The following is an 11,923-nucleotide window of genomic DNA, read 5'->3' on the forward strand; positions in this document are numbered from 1 at the left end:
TGAAGACAATAAGTCACATGGTGGTTAACCAACTGTAATTTGCCTTGAATGGCAAAGGTACATGTTGGGACCAAAGCAAGGGTTCTCTCTCTCTCATACCCGATTTGGTATAGAAGACAAGAGCACATGATTCAAGTACCATGAGCCAATTGGATGTCGACAAACCACCATCAAGTCACCATCAAAGAAGGCTGTGTTGCCCTTATTCTTCTCTATATAAAGCAACACAGGCACATTGTATCAAGCGTGTTAGTCACCTTGAAAGTGTGTGTCACTTGTAATTGCTTAAGTTTTTAGTGTGTCTAGATTTAGCAATTATCTTTGTTCTTTTGTATTCTTGTAAGTCAAGTGTTTAAGATCAACCATGTATTCATCGTTTAATCAATGATACATATGATTATCCTTGCATTGATGTACTACAATTGAACTTCGCATTGTTCTTGTTATTTACTTGCTTACTTACTTTCTTGTCTAATTAATTAAAACCATAAGTTGTGCATTCGTGGACCATTACATATTGAATCGAATCGATTTCTACAAATGTCTTTACTAAGGCTCATGTAAAGCTAATACCAATTCGTAAAGTAATTGAAGGTGAATTCAGATATATCCAAATACTCAACGATTGACATATTTTTATTTTCCAAGATAAATATGATCTCATTCAGATGTATACAAACTTTTTGCCGATAACTATACTATAATGAAGGATAAAATTACAAATGACGTGTGCTTCTAAAATGTACGATTTTCCGTTTAAAAAAATGAGCAAAATGTCGTACATCTATTGAAGACGATAAGAGAGGTCTCGGAGTTGTTGAGGATCAACCTCTGAAGGTGAACGAGTAAGAGCACATTGTGCTGTGGTGGTTTTGGGAAAAGCTATCACGTCCCTTATTGAACTGCTACCACTCAGTAGCATCACCAGTCAATCTAAACCAAAAGCAATTCCTCCTGGAAACCAGTGCAACTAGATCAGTTCAAACTTCCCATACCATATAATAGGTGATATATGCAGTGATTCTACAATATGACTCTCGAAGTCAAGCATATTTGATCGACAAGTTTCAGACTGGAATATCAACATATCCTTGAAGCCTTTTCAAGTTATTCTAAATGCAAAAATATAGTCATTTGACCTTTAGAAGTCTTTCTTACCGTGTGGAGGCACACCCATGTCCAAAGCCTCTAGTAGATATCCAAACTTTGCTTCAGCCTACAAATAAATAATTAAATATAACATGTAGTAGTTAAATAATAGACAGTAAATTTATCAGGTTCAATCAGCATGCCATTATAAGTCATATCTCCTCACCTGCTCAGGGGAAATGCCAACAATTTCTAGAACCTTTTGCTGGACATCGCGCCTAAAAACTCTCAAACTTCCTCCACCGATCTAGAAACAGAAATATAACTAGTTAAAAGAAAACTTTCACATTTTAATGAGACTGTGGTTCCTGTTTATCATCTATAGATCATATCTAAGGGAATAGTACATTACTTATTTACTACTTCCCTTGACCACATTGTAAATAGTGTTTAACAAAACGTCTCTGTTTTCTCACAACATGTCCTTGGCCATCTTTTCTGTTATATAATCAGAAAGCTCCAAAGACTCATCTAACTATCCAATTATTATAGCTTGAACAGAAGCACACTCGGAAACTATTTTCTACATCCTGTTTTAGCCAAAACTGATTATCTGAAACTGGTTATTTAGTGTCATACAATCACCCTCAATATACACATTCAAACACCTCCTCAAACCTCATACTACACAAACATCTCCAACGTTAAAAATTACCTCAACTCCATTGTAGACCATGTCATAAGCCAAGGCACGAGCAGAAGCAAGATCATTCATGTCTTCAGGATTTGGCGCAGCAAATGGGTGATGAAGTGCCTGCAAAGTTAATATGATCATGTTTTATAAGCACTAAAAATAAACCTTTATGTTACTATTATATATCTATATATATTTACCAACACTTATTCGTTATAGTACAAACCTCAAGCCTCTGCTCAATGTCATTCCATTCAAACATGGGGAAATCTGTTACCCACAAGATAGAGTGCTTAGACTGCATATGAAAATAACAGTTTACTACAATATTCACACATACGAAAAGTATGAAGATGAGTGAGTCAGTGGATTAGCTTAAGAACTCACATTGTCAACCAAGCCCAACATGTTGGCTACATACATCCTGAGCCGGTCTAACGTTTTGTTAACCAATACACTAGGACCCACAACAAACAAAATAAGATCACCCGGTCCAGCCTCACATCTTTTTAGAAATAGCTCTTTTTTCGTGGGATCCAAACTTGATGTTAGTGCAGGAACCCCTTCAAGTTGACCTACAAGGAAAAAACGTTAAAATATCCATCAATCCTTGTCTGTGTGACTTAAAAAGGAGTATCCACATCCAGGAATGTGGATATGGATGTGATAAATTTCGTCTCCAAATACATATAATGTATATAGCATACATCATCTATTTGTATATACTAAAGGTTATTAATAGTACAACTTATTAGACTGACTTGGATTATAGTTTATCTAAAACAAGTCAAACAGGGAAAAAATTTTTAAATGCCATGGTTTTCCAAAAGAAAATGATCAAATCTGTCGAGCAGGTGAAATGCAGTCCAAAGTGTACTTCAAATGCATTAAACCTCCTGACTCGATTAATTCACATTATATCTTACGCTTTAGCAATGATAGTAAAGTTTTTGACATAAGTAAGGTTTGCGAACAACCAGAATTTACCCGATTTGACCCCCACTATAAAACAATCCCTTTGACCCAAACACCTTGACCCATTACCCAACCAACTTGTGCTGGAACATAAATCACATAATATTAGCTATTACCATCTTCCAAGATCTTCAAAAATGGCAAACCCTTTGCCCCAGATTTGATTGCTTCACTGACAATGTCACCTTTCTTCAGAGCAGTGTTAGAAAAAGCTTTGGCTCCTGAAGGCACACGGATTACTTTGACAATTCCACCATCACTTATAGCATCTGTGAAAACTTTGAACGAAGAATCTGAGAAGATATCAGATACCTGTAATTGTAACAATAACAAAAGGGGTTACATGAATCTTCTACAACAAAGCAGAAAGCAAGTTTGTACTAAGAACTCAGTATTATTACATCTTTGAGTTCAAGATCAAAACGGGTGTCTGGCCTGTCGGAAAGCAGAAAGCAAGTTTGTACTAAGAACTCAGTACTATTACATCTTTGAGTTCAAGATCAAAACGGGTGTCTGGCCTGTCAGAACCATAACGACTCATTGCTTCAGCATATGTAAGCTTTGGGAAAGGATTTGGTAGCTCAACACCTTTTATATCCAGAAAAACCTGAAATATGCCACGAGTTTATCCCTTAAGATAAAAGTAAACTAGCAAATTACTGAAGAACAAGAGGTTTTTGGATGTGCATATTTTGAAGTAATGAGGTGATTTTGAAACATTAGTTATAATAATCAGATAATCAGATTCAATATGAAACGGTAAAGTGGGTTATGAACTGTTTCCTATTTTTACATTTCCTTCACATTTACAAAAAATTTTAAAAAAAAAGGAGAATCCAGTCTAACTTTGAGTAAACAATGGAAAGGGAAAAAAGCTTAAAATCCATCTTCTTTCATAGCATATAAAGTGTTCATAACCTTTCTAATCAAGTCTTCGTTGAGGCTTAACATGTCCTCATGAGGAGTGAAAGCCAACTCCATATCCAGTTGTGTAAATTCAGGTTGTCTATCTGCCCTTAAATCTTCATCCCTAAAACACCTGTCATAAAACTATAGTGAATTAGTTGAATAAGCACAGTGGAGTAAAGTATGGGCACTGTCAACGAACAGCTTATAATAAACAGAAAAAAGAAGATAAAAAGAGACCTTGCTATTTGATAGTATTTGTCGAAACCAGAGACCATAAGCATTTGCTTGAACAGCTGTGGACTCTGAGGCAAAGCATAGAACGTTCCTGGCTTCATAAAGTAAGCAAGTGTGATTCAGAATATAATATAACAATCCTGAATAGATACAAATATCTAAAGATTTTCTATCTGATAGTTCCAAGAAATAAAACATTTATAATTGTTCCCCTCTATCTTGATTGTACATTTTCAATCATTTTAAGCACTTTGTGCAAACAGAAAAGAACCTTTAATAATAGCGACCCCCGTTGACTTCCTTACAACTTACTAACCTCTACTTTTACCAACATTCCACTAAATACGAAAACCTGGTCACCAAAACATCAAGAGATACTTTCTACTTTGCTCTTCCATTAAACCCCAAATTTGATGTTTCATTTGATGAAAAATTAGCCTTTTATATAAGCCATAAGTACCTAATTTACATCAAAATGATTTTCTATATTGGTGATTCACCAAGCACAGCCATTAGGTATGTTGTAAGCAAATAGATGAAGTCATCCTCATAGAAAGAGCTAATGATAACTTCTTAGTAGCAAGAATAGAGTGCTTGACTAAAACTCTAAAGCAACGGCCAGGCAGATAGAATTTTCTTATACATTTATAGTCAACCTTATAGAATGTGCCTTCTGGAGTAAGGGTGAAGACTACAGAGTGAGTTCTTCAATGATGTATAATAACACTCGAATGCAACTGTGTAAAATTATGGTATTTTGTAATCCAAAATGTTACACCAGTTTTGTCGAAGTTCAATTCCTATTTGTGATGTATAATAACACTAGAATGCGGCTGTGTAAACTTACAGTATTTTGTAATCCAAAATGTTACACCAATTTTGTCAAAGTTAAATTCCTATATGGCAAACCCTATGTGCTCTAAGCTTTTATATAAGTAGACTGTCTTTAACATATAAAACTTTAACCAAGCTGAAAGCTTTTCGTAAACCAAATAATGTTGGTTGAAAAATAAATGTCCGTTGAAGATGCAAATATCGCGTATTGTAAATTTTAAGATGTAGTCACTTCATAGACATATATCCAAGAAAAACAGTGCATTCTCTTCGGAGACACAATAAAAGGAAGAAATGTTTGGAATGCATCAAACACGCTGCGGAGTGAAAACCAATGACACGATTTCCAGGGGCGGGGCTTTCTCGTGCCTCGGGTTTCTATACTTGGCACGAGTTTTTTGACCTTTTTACAGTCCTCGCGGTTAAAGCTACAAGAGAGATCTAGGATGAGTGGATTTGTTTTAGTTCTTGTATTTGCAAACTTTTGCTTCTAGACTCTTGCTAGTGGCGTTTACTTGATAGAATCTTAAGTTAAAAAAAAAAGGAAGAAATGTAAATCATCTCGAAAATGGGTCTTCTGTTAGACAATCAACTGGTAAAATATTATTGAAATGTTCTATAATTTATCTAAGCATGTAGAAGCAATAATCTGTTAGACAATTATGTCAAGTCATTTATCGTGATTTATAGCCTTTACGCTCCAAATGTTATACATGCATTCAAAAAAAATCTGGAAGGCAGCGAGTCTTATATCATCAGTAATCACGACAGTAGATAGACTTAACTCGTATGTTTTTATGAAATTCTTTTATCATATTCCTAGTTGAATGTAGCTTTAGACTAATTAGATGAGCCTCAGAAATGCCCTTATTTTAAGTAATTGAGGTTAAAATGTAGTGTTAAACTAGCATCATGTCACTTATAACTGACTTTTTCCAACTCACATAATATAACATATAGCTCAAGTAATGTGGAGTCCACAATGAGGAAACGTATGAATACAAGAGTATATGGACATATGGAATAACAAATTAATCAGTTCACATCATATGCAAAATTAGCTACAAAAAATGCATGATGAATGTTTAATACAATGTTATACCTGAACTCTTGATGGAACCAAATAATCCTGAGCACCTTCAGGAGTTGAACTAGAGAGTATTGGAGTCTCAATCTACCTTACACCCATGAAAAAGTCAAGATCAAAACAAAGTGGATAAACACCTTTTTTTTAAAAAAAAATGGTTTGTGTTTGAAGGGCTGAAACTTGAGGTTATCAGTAAAGTACCTCCACAAAACCATGCACATCTTCTAAATACCGTCGGATAAGCTTCACCACTTGATGTCGCAGCATGATGTTGGAATTCATTTGTGGTCGACGTAAATCAAGGCAACGGTACCTACAAAATTGATTTTAAAACCTTTAACCAAAAGAGTGTCCCGAAAACAAGAATCCATCTTTAATATAATTTTTTCCAAATATTAACAATATTGACTAGAAGGCATAGCCTGATTTGTCCATTCATGCTATGTTTAGTTGGCTAAAAACAGAATTTGTCTGATGGGTGGAACAGTACAAATGCATAAGAATACCTTAATGTATAAAACCTTCTAAAAATGTTGTTTATGATATTAGAGTGTTATGAACATGGTAAAGTCTTTGTAATCATATTTGATGCTGACTGGTACCAAAAAGGAAGTTGCTATCACCAGTTACCCAATCAACCCAATAAGCAATCTCTGGTAATCAGAATTACAAAGGACAGTATGTGAATGTAATGTGGGAGTGGCAAAAGATGCATGCTTTCTAACAACTTTAAACAAGATATTCATGTGGAATTATAAAGATATGTGATATATACCTCAAGCGAATCTCCTCTTTTATAGAATCTTTAGCATCATCTGAACTGGTAACCAAAAACGGTAACTTAGCCCTCACTGAATTCAACACTTGGACTTGCTCTGCAGTGACCTGAAGCATATACCTACCATTAAATTTCAACACAGATTGACAGAGCTACTGATTTTAAAGACCCTAAATCACACATGAACTCACCTCTATCATGCCAGTCTCCATGTTTTTATTAACCGAATCACTAGGACGCAACCGTACAACACCTTCTATAGAAACCACATACTCAAGTCTCAAGTCATTCACCATAGAATGAGCTTCAGGGAATTCGTTCGGAAGTGTAGTAACCTGATTTTAACCAATCCAACAACATAAATAAATTGACGGAATTCTATATGAAACAAAAATTACGAAGCAAAAAACGTATTAGTTCAACCAAGTTTCATTTTTACCAACTAATACAACTGAGTTGATTGGTATCAAATAATCAAATATGCAGCCATATTTCAACTTAATAACGATTAATGTAGAAGAATGAACTTGGTCTCGCAAAAACGCTACCACGTTCCACCCTGTCAATTTACAAATGCAGTATAAACAAGCATCTACCAAAACTTTCATTTTACTTATCGAAAAAGTTTTTACCTTTTGATGCAATATATTTAATTGTGACAATTTAAATTCATTGCTAAAGCTATAAAATTTTGTTACAATAAAAGAGAAAATTCGGTAAAATGTGTGTTTCAGTGCTTCAGTTTTTCACATAAAATGATTAGATACACTTGCAATCATTTTGATTATTGTATATAAACAACAAAATCAATACATACAGAAACAAAAAACAAAATTTAAGAAAATGTATCAAAAAAAAAAAAAAAAAAAACCTGAACATACCCAGAATGGTCTCTAAGACTAACAAAAGTAAGTCCACCATGACCTCTATGAAGTGCAACCCACCCACATAATCTGACCCGTTTACCCACATCATTTTCACACAATTCCCCACATAGCCCATTTCGGTTGACCCATTCAGGAGTACTGGTTTCATGAATTGATCCGGGTACGGATTCTCGTCTTTGTTCTTTGGCAGTTGTGGGCTGATTAGTGACAACAGGTTCAGTAACTGAAGCAGAAATAGAGGTAAAAGATTTTGTGAAAAGGGGTTTAAGGATTATGTTGTTGAGCCGAAACAGAGGTCGGGTTTGGGTTGAAAGGTGTCTGGTTCGGATTGCTATTTCGGGTAAGACCCGGAGAATAACAGACATGTTTTGGTTTGGTTTTTGCAGAGAATAAAGGGCTTATCTGTTTCTGTTTTGTATATATGTTGAGAAGAGAGTAAGAAGGGTTTTGGCTTTTCTTTTGCTACTAACTATGCATTCTCGAATTTTTTTTTTTAAGGATAAAAAAGGGAAAGATTAGATTAGGAAAGAAAAGAAAAAAATTATATATAAAAAAGGCATTGTCGAGTTACTTGGAAAATTAATGAAAAGAAAACAAAATATAAAGTTAATAGCGTTCTTGAGTTAGAAAGAAAAGAAAAGAAAGGGAAAAAAGTTATAACTTTACAATTATGTCCTTTCATCCTTAAGGTTGTCTTTAGGTAATAAGGGTAAATTGATAATTATACACTTAAGTTAAAAGTTTTTCCATCCGAATCCTCCCAAAAATGGGAGGAAAGTTTTTACATCCAAAACACCTTTGTTTTCTTTTCTTCCCCGAATGCAAAATGAGAGAATTTTCTAATCTTTTCTTTTCCTATCCTTTATAAAAAAAACTCAAGAATGGAGTGTAAAAGGTCATTACAAAATAGATTATGTGTTTTCAAAATAAAATATGCGTTCGTTTTAAAAAAGCAGGTACGTGCATGCTTTTTTAAAACTGCGTTTCCATAGTAGATAGTCACTTTTTACACAAACACTTTTTTAGATTATTTGCGTTTTACGAATGTAATAATCAAATAATTACTTCAAAACGCATTCTCAAACACCCTTCAAAGGGGTCTTTGAAATTTCCTCATACAAATAAGATATGTGTTTTCAATAATTATAATCAGATAATCAATAACTTACCAGAACAATAATGTTGTTACAAAAATAATAATGTTTGAATTTGATTAGATAGTTTGATATCTGTTAGAAAGTATTGATCTTGGATCACTAATAGCCACGAACAATGATAATATACAAGATTAAAAGATGATAAAGAAGATGATGGTAATGACACAATAGAGAAGGAAGGAGAAAGGTTTCTGTATGTCTATTCTCATTAACAAGAGTTACAATATATAGAGTATTGATAGGTACATATAAGGTAAATAGAGGGAAATTAGGGATTTCCCTTTGACTACAAGATAAGGATAGTATCGGAGTATATTCATATATATTTGTTACATAACACTCCCCCTCAAATATATATGAGTAATCATACACTAGTTATGTTGCCTTGTTAAAACCTTACTAAGGAAACCCAGTGGGATAAAACTTAGTTAAGAGAAAAAGAGTACAACGTGTATAATGCTCCCCCTGAATTCAGCATAGGTCTTTGAATCTTCAAAGCCCGATCTTGTGTGACAACTGCTTGAAACTGCTTGTAGCTACTGACTTTGTCCCTCATTTGATGTAGCTTGCTAGAGTTTGTTCTTGCTCCCTTGATGTAGCTTTCTCTAATATGATTCGTGCAGCCAGCAACATTGTCTTCATAAATGGTCTTCAAGGTCTTCTTGATTGATTCAATTTCGCATGTATCAAATATCATCAACCACTTATCGAATATGTGTTTTATTAGATTACTTGGGACTTGTTATTTTGATAGAGTAGATCTAAGTCTTATGTCCCATAATAATGTAAAAGCTTTATATTGATCACATGCACCTCTTTCATGTTTCAACTCAGGCCCAAAACTGTAACACCCCGCTAAAGCGGAATATACGGGATGCACAGATAAGCACAATTGCACACAGTACAAGCTCAAACACAGCCATTGATAAATCAAAGAACAGAAGTACGATTGTTATTATAGAACATAAATGAACTTAAAATAGTCAATATCTGAAAGACAAAACAATTGTCTTAATGGACCAAAGTCTTGAACTGAACTAGCAAGGAAAGTCTTCATAGCTCCAGAACTTGTACGCTTGAACGATCACCAATAGGATGAGCTTAGAAGGGAAGACTCCTATGCTAACAAGATCTTACTTAACCTATCCTGAAAAGCATGTAAGTTCAAAAGGTCAACTATGAAAGTAGTTGGTGAGATTCACATAAAGTAATTTTAGCTTACATATAAGTATATATGTGTAATAAGAACAAGATCGTAAGAACAAGATCATAAGTTTTGTAAGTTGAACCAAAGTACTTTCGTAATAATAAGAACTAGGTCAAGATCTGCACGTTGAACATAAGTACTTCATAATAATAAGAACTAGGTCAAGATCTGCACGTTGAACATAAGTACTTCATAATAATAAGAACTAGGTCAAGATCTGCACGTTGAACATATAATGAACTTTAGATATAGGTTGTTACTGCTAAACCGATTGGCCAGAACTGAACTTTAATGTGATAATATGCTCATATAGCTCAAGCACTTCAAGTAAGATCTTTGTCAGAACAATGACAAGAACAAGAACAAGTAATATGCATTCTCCTGAACTTTGGAGAATGAGGGTGGGCCTACCTTAAACAGCGCTGTCCATTATTACCTACGGTTCATTCCCTGAACTGTGGGATGTACATTAGCAGTGGTGAACAAGTACTGAACAAGAACGAGTAAGAACTAGAACATGCTAAAGATCAAGTACAGTAGTATAATTGTATTTAAGATCTTGCCCATTCAAGACTTAAATACTCCTTAAAACAGTTTAAGAATCATTTCATAAGTAGTTCAAGATCAAGCTCATAGTATAGTACGTAAAATAGTTCAAGAACATATGTACTAGTACAAAATAGTTTTCATGCTTTTCAGTCCCCGATAAAGAACTTTGAACAAATGTACGAATGGGGGATTAGTGAACTCACAGTGATCTGGTACAAGCAAAGAGAACAAGCACAGAGAACAAGTACAGGGATAGATAAGTTATATCTATCACAATCCAAGCACGTCTTGATGAAAGCCTAAGTACATATCATTGATCACACACAAATACGTATATTAGTTCATGTGATTATTCAATCACTGAAATTTCCTTGATGAACTGATGATTTGGTCCTTTGAAGATCTTTGAACGTTTTGACTCAAAAGAGTTTAAATGAACTTTAAGTACATGAACTGGACTCGAACTGAACGTCTTTGAACTCACACATAAGTACTTATCGTGTTAATGAGTTAAACTTGTCTTTAATAATGGACTTTAGCATTTAGAACTCAATTTGGTTGTTCATAGAACTCGTAGTTTAGTATTTTAGATAGAACATTCCTTATGTGTACTCAATTAGGGTTTGCACTTTGTACGTCGTTTTAGATCGATTCGTGAACTAGTCTTGATGTTAATAAGTAGCCTTTAATATGTTTCATCAAGTGATAATGATGTTATGAACTGATTTGGTGATTAGGGATCAAGTGTGGTATGATATAGAACAAGTACATGTTGTTTTATGATTGAACCAAGTCGTCCTAGGGTTTGGAAGTACTCAAGACCACCCCTCTGGCTAGCAATATCGTCCCATTGGCTTTGAAATTCAAGATCGTTCTAGCTGTAGTATATAAGATCATCCTAGTGACTAGGTAGCTCAAGATCGTCCTAGTGATTAATTAGTTCAGAATCGTTTCAAAGTAATGGCTCAAGATCGTTTTGAATTCAATCAGGTTTAGGATCGTTTCAAGGTACACAAGCCCAAACTCATTTTAAGTACATTGAACAAGATCGTCCTAAAGGACTGGGAACAAAATCGTCTTAGTAGACAACTGAAAATCGTCCTAGGTTTTCAAGGGTAATGAACAAGTACAAGATCACTTTAAGAACAAGTGTTTGAGCAAAACCGATCCAAAGGATCAGTTACCCATTAATGTACCAACAACATTCCAACACCACACAAGATCGAACAAGCAAGTACGAGGAACCAAAGATGGCAGCCTAGGACGATGTTGGGGACCAAGATCGTCCCATTTCAAGACCGTCCCACTGTCCAAACGGGCTGGAACAAGAACTGAACATAGCACGAAGATTTAGATCGATTCCGGGACATGTTAGAACATAGAACTTGTACATATATGCACAATAACATTTACCATTAACACTTGTAATGCTTTTCAAGATCAAATAACACATGAACAAGTCATAACCTCAAGAACAAGTTTACTTTCACTTTCACAAAATGGGTTTTGTAAATTAAAGCATG

General features: G+C 34.5%; 1 pseudogene; it reads right to left on the minus strand.

Annotated features, from left to right (window-relative positions):
* Positions 1 to 607: 607 nt before the first annotated feature.
* On the minus strand, positions 608 to 7,902 carry LOC122606318 (annotated as a pseudogene).
* Positions 7,903 to 11,923: the final 4,021 nt, after the last annotated feature.

This window comes from Erigeron canadensis, chromosome 1 (assembly GCF_010389155.1).
Source record: "Erigeron canadensis isolate Cc75 chromosome 1, C_canadensis_v1, whole genome shotgun sequence".
Taxonomy (NCBI): domain Eukaryota; kingdom Viridiplantae; phylum Streptophyta; class Magnoliopsida; order Asterales; family Asteraceae; genus Erigeron; species Erigeron canadensis.